Here is a 12943-nt window from a genome sequence, read left to right as displayed (position 1 = left end):
CCAGGGAATTAGAGTAAAGACATTGGCGAAGGTGAGCTGGGAGGCATATCAGGATGGGACTGAGATCCTTGCTGGAGCACCCCAGTTTGCCATCCCTCCTTCCTTCTGTCATTCCAGCCTACTTTTGTCCTGTGAGGGTCTCTGGAAGGATGGCGGGAGTCCTCTGGCCAGAAGTGGTTCTGCTCTTGTCTTGTGACCACTAGCCTTTATCAGCAGTGCTGTCGCCCTGGGGAGAGAGCTATTCATAACTAGAATGCATGAACATGTTTTAAAATCAAAAGTTGCATCAGCTCTTTAGCTTTGCCCTCCAGTCTCATGCCTGGGCATACCTTAGCTGCTTGAAGATTATCAACAGCTATTTGCTTGAACAAGCATTTTGACTTTAAAAGGCACACAGAGAACAAAAACTCTAGACATCAAAATGCCATGTTGCAAAATGAGTCAAGTATGGGGAAGGGGAATCAAATTTTGAATTAGATTACTGAATATACCAAAAATTATAGCTCTAATTACCTACTCTTTTCCTAGGGAGCAAAAGTTTTTTTCTTTTTTTTGGGCGGGGGTTAAAAATATGGACTGCTTCATGAATATATGAGTCATCCTTGCGCAGGGGCCATGATAATCTTCTTCGTATCGTTCCAATGTTAGTATATGTGCTGCTGAAGTGAACACCAAACAATTTTTTTAAACAACTTTATCTTGGAATAATTTTGGATTTGCAGAAAGGTTGCAAAGATAGTACAGACTTTCTGTGTCCCCCTCACCTGGTTTTTCTCCCTCTGTCAACATCTAGTGCTGCCATGGTACTTTCACAAAACTAAGAACCTGATATTGGAACTTTGGTGTTAAGTCAACCGCAGGATTTCACCCGATTTTCCAGGATCCCACTTGGGGGACAACACCACAGTTTGTTCACACATCTGCTTAGTTTTTGCTGGGCTGTGACATTTTCTCAGTCTTTCATGACCTCGACCGCCGTGAGGGGGATGAGCGTGGATCCGATCTGGTTCATCTTATGTTTTCTTCATGGTGAGAATGGGATTATGGGTTTTGGAACAGATACCGAAGAGGTGAAGTCCCATTCTTGTCACTTTTACCAGGAGGTACATGACATCCAGGTGGCATCTCTGGTGATGGGACCCTTCCTCACTTGGCTGGGTGGTTGCAGTTCTCTTACTGCAAAGTTACTCTTTTGCCCTTCACTACTCTATTATCTGGAAACAGGGCATGATGTCTAGTGGTCCCGCAGGAGTAGGGAGGGAGAGGATGAAGCCCCACCTCCTGGAGGGGGGAGTGGTATTTGGAATTTTTCTATAAGGAAGAGCTGTCTCCTCTCTCCCATTTATTTGTTTATTCATTTCTTTATATCGGTTTGGATCATGTATATTTTTTTCAGACTTTGGGTCACACGCGAACTTAGTTTAAGAGGCCTAAGACTCAACCCCGTCCACTGGACAGAGCGCACAGTGCCCTGAAGTGAGCATGGGAGCCGTGGTGCACACACAGGGGTCCCCAGTGGGCCCAGTGATCCATCGGTGAGAGGGGACTCAGTCACAGCCTCTCCCCAGACACCGCGGGCCGCGAGCCCCTATAGCCGCTACTTTTATTACTTGCAGCTGTGTGGCTGTCCAGAGCTGCGTTCCTCAGGGAAATGCTCTCTGCCTTATTTCTGTTTCCTAAGCGCTCCTGGACACATGCCTAATAAAGAATCAGCCCCCTTGCTGTCCTTTTTATTGAGAAGTGAAGCATCGTATCCTTAGCTTTTATTCCACAGGTAACAGGGAATTTGACAAACATAGTCCCACAAATCCAGAAATATATCTGTTCTCCAAAAAAACACTAGTTTGTCAAATAATGGCTGAAGGGTTCAACTACACACGGGAAAAATTTGAAATGAGTTGTTGGTGCTGCTGTTTTTTAGTAATTGAAAGGACATAGGTTTGTTTGTATTTCAGGCTTTTTTCTTTTTTTCCCCCCATCTAAGAGGTTTTCATTTTATAACTTGAACTTTAGAATGTTGCCACATTCTAAAAGATTATATTTAGTGCTGACAATCAGAGACATTCATTAGGTCCTCAAAACCTGCTCTGTAGATGTCTGTTATGTGAGTCAGAACACACCGTTTCCCAGGCAGAGAGCCTAAGATGAAGTGCGCAATGATTGTGTTTAGGTACAATTAGGCTGAGCAAAAGCTTTTTTGCTTTTGCTTATATATATGAAGCACCTGAAATGAAGAAATGGATTAAAGTACAGGCTCCACTGTGCTTCCCTCTGCAGGAGGGGAGGGAGCCCCCAGCAGAGCCTCCGGTTTCCCTGCCCTGTTCCCTCATCTACTATCTCATCTCCAAACCCACAGGCGAGAGGAAAGACCGCCCTGGAGCATGGGAGTGGGAGGGGTTTTGTCTGAATCCTGCCCACCTCTTATGACAGCAGAGCTTGGGCAAGTCACTTAAATCTGAAAGCCTCAGCCGCTCTATCTGTACAGTGGGGCCAACAGTACCCCTCTGATAGGAACTTTTGTGGAGATTAAAAGAAATGATGTACAGTGCTTTGCAGGGGGCCTGGGACATAATATGGGCTAAACAAATGGCAGCTCAGATGAGTTTGGAAGAAACCCCAGCTGTCCCTGGATGTCAGTAAAGAATCATCCTGAGGGACTTCCCTGGTGGCACAGTGGTTAAGAATCCGCCTGCCAATGCAGGGGACACGGGTTCGAGCCTGGTCCAGGAAGATCCCACATGCCGCGGAGCAACTAAGCCCGTGCGCCACAACTACTGAGCCTGCGCTCTAGAGCCCGCGAGCCACAGTTACTGAGCCCACGAGCCGCAGCTACTGAAGTCTGCGCGGCTAGAGCCCGTGCTCCGCAATAAGAGAAGCCACCGCAATGTGAAGCCCGTGCACTGCAACGAAGACTCAACGCAGCCATAAATAAATGAATAAACAAACAAACAAATGAAAGAATCATCTTGAGGGAATTCCCTGGCGGTCCAGTGGCTAGGACTCTGCGCTTTCACTGCCTTGGCCCGGGTTCAATCCCTGGTTGGGGAACTAAGATCCCGCAAGCCGTGTGCCAAAAAACAAACAAACAAACAAACAAACAAAAACCCAGAATATTCTTGGGCATCTATACATTGCAAAGAAGGAACACTCACAAGGTCAGTCAACAAACTCAGTACTCAATTAGCATAGTTTGCAGATTCGCAGCCTCAACTGAAGTATTCTATGCGGCAAAACGGAGTCTTCTGCTGTGAGTAAGCTGACTTCCTCTTATGAACTCTTCAATGTTAAAATGAAATTTACAGAAAAGGACAATAGCAAGAAAACTATGTCAGAGACTGTGGGGTCATATTTCAGATGATAAAGTCACGGCAGAGAAAACTCCAGGCTCCATCCCATGGCCCCTTTCTGAGGAGGAGGGTCTCTATTGCAAGAAGATATTAGAGGCCGGGGAGATGCATGGAGAGCCATCCAGGGAGGGGAGGGGGATTCAAGCGGAGAGCTGGTAGACCTGGAGATGCGACGAGAGGGGAAGAACACACTTGGGGAGAGGGAGAAAGAGAGCTTCAGGCCTGTGTACGCTTATGGGCTCACCGAATGCTGTAATTCTAATTTCCTTTAAATCAGAAGAGAAAAATAAATAGAAAAGTAATTACTGTAATACACACTAATAAACACAGACTGATTATATTAGCATATATACCAGAACAGCTGTAAAATGTATTAATGTGTCTATTACTACAGGGCCTTCCTGGTGACCCCCGTGTGGTTCCCTGACTTCAAATGTATCAATGTTAATTTCCTGAGGGAGACAAGTTTTTTGCTGTTACATAGGAAGATATCCTTGTTCTTAGGATACAGGCTGAAGTATTTAGATATGAACTATTGCAATGTCTGGAGCAAATGATCAGGGAGACAAAGAGATATTAGTGAACCTAGATGATGGGTATCTTAGTTTACATCATGCTGAAATTTCTGTAGGATGGAATTTTCAAAATTAAACTCGAAGAAAATAAAATGAGAAGATTTGGAGAAAAAAAAAAAATTTTCAGAGTTGTGTGGAATGCTGTGAGACGTAACACTGCTCAAGAGAGCTGCAGTCACCTCCTGCTTGACTCTTCAATGCTTTTGGAGTTGAGTATATGGAGTTTCTTTTCAGAGCAGTCATTGGTGTTAAAGCAAGAGCAGTGTCACTCTAAAAGGCTCTAGTTCATTTGGGTTGTGGCCACATTGAGCTGTCTACCAAAAGCAAGGTGGATACTAACTGGGGCACCTGGACCAGGAGTTATGCTCCAGACCAGGCAGGGTCTGAACATCATGTCGAAGGTGATGACTATGTTGCCTGAAGAACTGCTTCTTGGAACCCCTAGGATATGGAACTGTAGGGTGAAGAGGCCTCCTGGCCCGGGGGAAAGACAAAATGGAAGCCTTTGGATCTTCGGAAGAAGACGCCCCAGATGATAACATTCCATGCAATGCAAAGGGAAGGAAGTGCTTTCTGAAAAGGAAGGGACCTGTACCCTAACTGCTGTTCCCTGAGATCTGAAGTCAGGCAACCATACTGGGGTCACCAGGAAGGCCCTGTAGTAATAGACACCAAGAGAGCAGAGGACAACTAAGCTGAAGGTCCTGGCTCAGGATCAGGGCTTAAGGCTTTGAGGGTGAGGGCTGGCTTCAGATAGGGTGCCACTGAGTCTTATGTTCCGAGGGTCTAGCTACCCTGGTGTGGTACGGGCGTTTGGAGAAACAATGCTGAGCACCTGAGGGCTCCCCCGGGTTGGGACACACAGTTTTGAGGGCACTAGCCTGCTGTGGCCCCCTTTGCCTGGCAAAGCAATAAAGCTATTCTTTTCTACGTCACCCAAAACTCTGTCTGTGAGATGTAATTTGGTGGTCAGGGTCAGAGGCTCCATCCAGCTTCACCACCCTCCCGGCACAGAGAAGCATTCTTGTTTGCCAACCTGGAAGCTCCCTGAACCCCTTCCATGAGAGTTTTTATGGAGGTTCCATTAAGTAGACATGATTGATTAAGTCATTGGCCAATGGGGATTGAGCTCGATCTCCAGCCCCTCTCCCCTCCTCAGAGGAAGTGGAGGAGGGGTGGGGTTGAAAGTTCCAACCCCCTAATCCTGAGGTTGGTTCCCTTGGCAACCAGCTTCCATCCTTAGGGGCTTTGCACAAGTTTATTAACATAAATTCAAGTGCGGTTGAAGGGGCTTGCTGTGGATAACATAAGATGTTTGTCAACGTCATTGCCCTATTCCTGAACTATTTCAGAAACTGGGGACGAAAACCAAAATCAAAACAAAAGATGTTCCTGTCTCTGTTACCACTTAGGAAACAACAAGGGTTTTAGGAGCTCTGGCCAGGAGGTGGGGATGAAGACTGAAATACATATTTCTTATTATCTCACAATATCACATGTGAGATATTCTAACATATAGGTACTGTTTGAAAGACAGTAATAAAGGACACATATATCTACCCCCAAATTTAATAAACAGAACAGTGCCAGTACTTTATAATAATGTTTCTTGAGCACTGTTTTATAATTATTTCCCAAATTTTCTCAAAAGTAATTGCTGTCCCAAATTTTGTTTATCATTAACTTTCCTTGTTTTACATTTTTACCACATACCTATATGTATATATGCATTAGAGACAATAGTTGGATTTTTTGAAAATTTATAGAAATGGGATCTTAATACCCTATGTGTTTTTATGTGAATTACTCTTTTTTCCTCAGCATAATATTTTTAGATCCATCACATGGATGTTTATGGCTACATCTGGTTCATTATCACATTCAATTTTTTTTATATTAATATAACTTTTTCCTTGCATCCAGTTTCTTGCAGTGATGCCTAACACTAGGACCATTCTTCCATATGTGTTCTATTAGACAAGTGCAAGGGTTTCTTTAAGGAACATAACTGGGGCTAGAGTTGCTGATTATCGCATGTTTTCATGTTCAAATTTACTAAGTCATGTCAGAGTCATTTACTAATCATTTTCAAAATGATTGCATCAATTTACACTCTGATAGCAGCGCTTATAAGTTCCTGTTACCCGACGACCTAGCCAAACTTTGTTGTTTTAAATTTATGCCGTGTGGCTGAAGTATAACGGTATTTCAGGGTGGTTTTAATTTGGTTCCTAATGCGACTGAGATTTTGTTGATGAACATTTTGGGAAGTGCCCGTTAATGTGCTTTTCTAAGTTTTCAGTTGGGTTGTTTATTGTTTCCTTATTAATTTGTAGAGTTCATACATTCTGGACATTGATCTTCTGACAATCGTAAGTCTTAAAAATACCACTTTTTCTCCAGTTCGCGCCTTGTTGCCGTGTGCCGTCCTTGTTGCCGTGTCTTTTTAAACAAACAGAGACCTTAATTCACATTTAATTAAGATCATATTTAATTCTTAAATCTTAAGAATTCTTAAATCACATTTAAATCTTAATAAAAGATTCACATTTAATTAATTAAGATTTAATTAATTCACATCTTAATTCCTTTAAGAGGTTCTTAAAACCCTCTAAGATCTAGGTTATACAGAGATTCTCTTAAATTTTTCTCTTAATAGATAACCAAGTGCCTCAGTACCATTTAATGAATATTATTTCCTTTCTTAACTGTGACAACAGCTCTGCAGATATCAAAGTTCAACATATGTGCACATCTATTTCTGGCCTTTCTCTTCTCTTCTGTTGGCTTTATATATCAATGCACCAGCATCGCACTATCTTGATTACTAGCTATTGATTTCTAGAAGGTCAAATCGTTCTACCCCTGCTACCACCTCATATTTCCCATGAAAGAATAGGTTGGCTATTTGGGGTCCCTGCTTTTCCATAAAATAGAATCCACTTATCAAGTTTCATGCAAAATCCTACTGAGATTATGCTTGGAAAGTTCCTTGATTCAGTTTATCATTTTGGGGAGAATTAACATCTTTACAATATTGAGTCTTCCCATCAGTGACAATGAAATGTCTTCAAATGTCTTTCAAGAAAGGTATATACTTTATTTTCATAAAGGACTTGAACATCTTTTACTGGATTTATTCCCAGATATGAATCTTTCGATGATCTTTAAGCCAGCAGTCCCCAACTTTTTGGCACCAGGGACCGGTTTTGTGGAAGACAATTTTTCAGCGGATGGGGCTGGGGGTGGGGGGTGGTTCGGGTGGTTATGCGGGTGACGGGGAGCCGCGGGTGACGGGGAGCTGCGGAGGATGGGGAGCCGCGGGTGACGGGGAGCCGCAGATGAGGGGGAGCCGCGGGTGACGGGGATCCGCAGGTGATGGGGATCCGCGGGTGACGCGGAGCCGCGGATGACGGGGAGCCGCGGGTGACGGGGAGCCGCGGATGACGGGGAGCCGCGAATGACGGGGAGCTGCAAATGAAGCTTTGTTTGCTCACCTGCTGCTCACCTCCTGCTGTGCAGCCTGGTCCACGGCCGGGGGTTGGGGACCCCTGTTTTAAACGGAATCTTTTGCAATGTTGCCTTTTCTAAGTGCTCTTAGATCGCCATCTTTGAGCATTCCTGTGCTTTTATGTTTAGAATTGCTCCCAGTGAGAAATGTGTTCTGCCAGCACGTGGGGCCACTACCAACCTGGGGCCACTTTACATTCGATTTTCAGTTTGGGGACTTTCAGGTTACACAGGCAGTTGGGATTCTGGTTGCCAATTGTGCACCTGCTGGCTTGTGATTCAAAGACTTCTCCACCTCTCCCCAGAGTCCCAAGGCAGCACGTGGTAGATCTGATCAGACGTCCTGGGCTTTGCCTGGGTGCCCACCCATGGATGCTTCTTACAGACCAGGTTGGGCCACCAAACTCAGGCAGATGTCCTCAGACGAACACAGTTCCCGCCCTACCCAGCCATGTGCAATACTGCCTCTGGTTTATATTGTTTGCCTTCCTTTACCCTCAGCTCTACCAAGTTTTAAAAAGATAATATTTTTAAAGTTTTAATTAAATTAAGCATTTTTAGGCATTTTATCCTAGGAAGAGTTTTTCTGTCCATCTACTCTGCCATACTGCCAGAAATAGAAGTTACTCCCCACCTCCTTCTTTTTACTTAGAAAAGAAAAAGGAATTGATTAGTTGGCATAATTTTCTTAATGAATTCCTGTTGATTCCACGTTCTCTTTAACTGCTCACAACAGTTTTGTTTGATTATCATTTGAAACGTTGTATGCTAAAGTCGTCAACCTATCCTTTCCATTTCTATGCTTTTCCCCTTAAAAATGGAGACTTGCTTTCTTCCGGTCCTGGAATCTCCCCAAGGATTCATGCTTTTCAAATAATTCCCCAGGGTGACTCTGATGTCACAGCTGCCATCTCTTACAATATCCTCCACATAATTTATTTGAGTCTGGAAATTGGAAATCCGACAGTCCTCTCATTATCTTCTCAGATAATCTGAGTATTTCTCTCTACTTTTCCACTTTGCACCCTGGTATTAGGGCTCAGAGCGAGCCTGAGGAAGTATAGTGAGGACTGAAGTGTGAGCAGCATTTCAGATCCAGGACAGGTATATATGACCACCCAGAGTTCCAGATTCTAGGACAAACCCTAGGTGATCGTTCATGCAGAAGCCCCGAGAGAGTAGGGTCTGGGGATCTGCATTGTAACAGACTCCCCGTGTGTTCCTTAGAGCACAAAGCTTGAAGACCCCTGTTTTAAAAAGATAAATACAGAAATTCCAGGGATAGGAAAATTGAAGGAAAATTTGCCTGCATCTCTGAAAGGACTCCATCTCTCCGTGGACAGCTCTGCAGCTCTCCACACTTTCTTGTCTTTTAGGGCAAGAGAGAGATGTGAGGGAGAGAGAGAGAGAGAGAGAGAGAGAGAGAGAATACCACGCGTCGGGTCAAGTAGTTTACCCAAATCACGGGGCTAGTATCCCAGTAAGAAAACGGTTTGATTCTCTCCACCACACTTCTATCCCTGTTCCTGACATTCTGAGGTAGCACAAAACCTTATAAGCCTTTTTTTTTTTTTTCCCTAATCAAACTGTATTTTTTTCTTTCAGCTGAGAGACAAATTTCTTCTGATACTACCAAAACTCTCCACCAGGCCGTGGAGGCTTACGCATCTAAAATACCTCTCTTCAAGCTTTTTTTTTTTTTTTTCTATTCTTTTTCTCCTTTGGGCAGAAATACTGAAGTAATGATAGGAAAATTGGTAAAAGTGGGGCTTTTCAAATGACGCTTGAAATGGACAGTGACACCTCTAACCAGCAAAGGAGTCCTGTCTGGGAAACTAACGCATGCAGCCTCTCACACCCCCGTTGCTTCACCTCTCACACCCCCGTTGCTTCACCTCTCACACCCCCATTGCTTCACCTCTCACACCCCCGTTGCTTCACCTCTCACACCCCCGTTGCTTCACCTCTCACACCCCCGTTGCTTCACCTCTCACACCCCCGTTGCTTCACCTGGGCCCAGGTAGGCACTGCCCCTTGTTGGCTTCACCTGAAGCAACCGGAACTAAATTCTTCATCACCCACTCAGAGTTTTAAACCATTCCTTTTGGAAGATTCCTAACGCTTGTATCAGAAAAATGAAATGTCTCACAGCTATTCATCATTACTCAGTTGAATTCACATTTAAGCTCTTTTGATATTGAGGGTTTTCTAGTAATACGCCAAAGGACGCTACTATATTAAATGAAACAAATTCTGTTACACAGGCCATGATACACATGGGACACAGAACACAACAGAATAATGGGAGGAGCTAGATTTTAACCTAAGGCCATAATGTCATCATGTATATTTCATTTCAAGCGGCTTTCTCATCTTTTACCGCAGGAATTCATATCCTTGGTGGGCAGCACCATAAATTTCTTCTCATTAATATTTTATTTTCTTTCTAATTTAATAGAAACTAAGACATTTTAGGCCAAATTGATTTGAGTTAATATAATTTTTTAAATGAAATGTATATTATTATACATGTATAATGCATAAATTATTAAATTTATAAAATATTGTGCAGTGCTGCAATATTAAAGCAACAGATGTGACGATCCCCTTATTATTCAAAACAATTATGTCTTTGGGTTTCATCCCTAGTTTATAATAAAGGCTGATAAATATCTGGTAGGGTTTTTTCTTCTATTAAGTGACTTGCTTCTCTGTTCCGCTTCGTATTGGTTTTACCATAATATGTTGGGATTAAATAGATCAAGATTCATTATATTTGTGCTTTAACTTCATTAAAGCATTAATGTTCTACATAGATCTTCTTATGTTCTTTTGTAAAATTAGCTACCATGTATAATTTTGTTGTCCTTGTTATTTCCTTAATAGACTTACTTTATGCCTTTATCACTGAGATGTTCTCTTTCTTTTTTCTGTACAAAATACTCAGAAAATAAGTGGAATCCTTTCAGTTATGCCACTTTTGGGGGTAAATTCAACTCCTGTGTTTTTATTTGGATCTGTTAAATTTAGTTTTTAATCTATATTTTGTTTTTTAATTAATTTTTGTTGCAGTATAGTTGATTTACAATGTTGCATTAGTTTCTGCTGTACAGCAAAGTGAATCAGTTATACATATACATATATCCACTCTGTTTTAGATTCTATTCTCATACAGTTCATTACAGAGTATTGAGTAGAGCTCCCTGTGCTATACAGTAGGTTCTTATTAATTATCTATTTCAAATGTAGTAGTGCATATATGCCAATCCCACTCTCCCAACTTACCCCTGCCCCACCCCCTTTTCCTCTTGGTAAGCATAAGTTGGTTTCCTACATCTGTGGCTCTATTTCTGTTTTGTAAATAGGTTCATTTGTACCATTTTTTTAAAATTCCACATATAAGCGATATCATATGATATTTGTCTTTCTCTGTCTGCCTTACTTCACTCAGTATGACGATCTCTACATCCATCCATGTTGCTGAAAATGGCATTATTTCATTCTTTTTTATGGCTGAGTAATATTCTATTGTATTTATGTACCACATCTTCTTTATCCACTCCTCCATCGATGGACATTTAGGTTGCTTCCTTGTCCAACCTGAATGCATGCAATCTCGTCTGATCTCGGAAGCTAAGCAGGGTTGGGCCTGGTTAGTACTTGGATGGATCTGTTAACTTTAATTGCTTGGTTTTAAAGACACTGACTTGACTCCCATTGTACTAAAATCTTAGGCCAGAGTAGAATCAAAGAGAAGCTTAAATTTCCAAGAAGTCCATGCTTTAAGAGGAAACCTACTAGTTGAATCCCCACGTCCAGTCCCCAAATCTTATCAGAGGTTACTTCGGTTACATCCTTCCACCTCTGGGTCTTCATTGCTGTGCGTGGGCTTTTTCTAGTTGCGGCGAGAGGGAACTACCCTTCGTTGTGGTGCCCAGACTTCTCATTGCCGTGGCTTCTCTTATTGCGGAGCACGGGCTCTAGGCACGTGGGCTTCAGTAGTTGTGGCACGCAGGCTTAGTAGTTGTGGCACACGGGCTTAGTTGCTCCAAGGCATGTGGGATCTTCCTGAACCGGGGCTTGAACCCGTGTGCCCTGTATTGGCAGGCGGATTCTTAACCACTGCACCACAGGGAAGCCCAGTGTGCTTGATGTTATGAAATGACTTAGGATAAGGTTTGGACATTATCCTGGGAAAAGTGAAATTCGAGCAGGCTTCTAAGCAGCAGAAGGTCAGGAGGAGGATGAATGTCAGGCTTTCAACTTGGTGATTTCAGGGCCCGGGAGATCCCCTGGGAAGGCTGGTGCTACTGCAGTAGCTCAGGGGTGCCGTCCTGAGCTTGAATCCGAGTACAGGGAGTCAGAACTGGAAGAAGGAAGGAAAATGGAGCATTGCAAGTGTGGTCAACTGTTTGGACTCTTAATGTCAAGTCTAAGAAATGGAGAGAAAAATTGCCTCTTCATCTGATTCTTCTCCCTTTACCACTTGGATCCCCATTCTTGATCCCCTTTGTAAGAGCAACAAAAATTGACACTTGTATGGTGTTTACTTATTTTGATATACTTTCAAAAACATTTTGAGGAAACACAACAATTATTATTTCCCTCGATTTTTAATGATAAAACAATGAGATTCACAGAAACTTAGGGATTCATCCCAAGAACTGTAGCCAGTCAGTAGCTGAGTTGGGATAAGACACAGGTCTTCTTATTCTGTGTGTTTTGTTGTTCTTGTTGTTTTAACTTCGTGACAGAGCGTTCCATGATGAGTCAGGACAGAAGCCTAGGTGTGATTCAACCACATGTTGGCAAAAGTCACAGGCTGATCTATGGAAGAGCTCTGTGTGGCGAGCCCAGCAGGGGAGGATGATGGGGATGACACAAGACAACATACAGGGACAGAATATGACACATAGGTAACCCTTAACTTCTGTTTTCCCAGGAAGAGGTCAAGTCCCCATCAAAATCAGCATCTGCTCTCCATACCATGGCAAAGAGACTCTGGGAACTTCAAAGCTAACAATGTCAAGACTCCAAAGGGAGTTTTATATCCTGTGTGCTCGAGGAGTCTAACCATCTTCTTATTTAGATTATACTGAGAAAAACTCTCCTTTAATCAATTACTTTTGTGTTACTCTTTGCATGTTAATCACCAGCCTTCACCAGTGGTAACAATCACAGATACAATCCGTGCCCGAGTGGAAAATTGTAGCCCTTGAGGTTATCGTGTCATTGCTGGAGTCCAAAGGCAGGCTTGCTGGAGGGCCAGGCTCGAACCCTGAGAGGCGAGGCGTTTCCACCTCATTATCTTGAGCAGCAGGGATTCTAAATTTTCTCTTAAAAAATAGGTCAGTGTTGGGGGCATAGGAGGGCACTAAATCTAGAACCATCTGGCTGATGATAAGGAAAAATAGCTGTTATCATTGAAGGCACAGCACCAAACGTGCGTAATTAATAATTTTGACGCGTCGGCATTTATACACAATGAAATATCTAGCAGTGATGAGTTTT

General features: G+C 43.0%; 1 non-coding gene across 1 annotated transcript; it reads right to left on the bottom strand.

The window, feature by feature from the left end:
- Positions 1 to 565: 565 nt before the first annotated feature.
- LOC132413423 (U6 spliceosomal RNA) lies at positions 566 to 672 on the bottom strand. The gene has a single exon (XR_009516721.1). It is a non-coding gene; the product is annotated as a U6 spliceosomal RNA (small nuclear RNA).
- Between the last annotated feature and the right edge of the window lie 12271 nt (positions 673 to 12943).

The sequence above is a fragment of the Delphinus delphis genome, chromosome 17 (assembly GCF_949987515.2).
Source record: "Delphinus delphis chromosome 17, mDelDel1.2, whole genome shotgun sequence".
Classification (NCBI taxonomy): Eukaryota; Metazoa; Chordata; class Mammalia; order Artiodactyla; family Delphinidae; genus Delphinus; species Delphinus delphis.
This window is presented reverse-complemented; position numbering and strand designations above follow the sequence as displayed.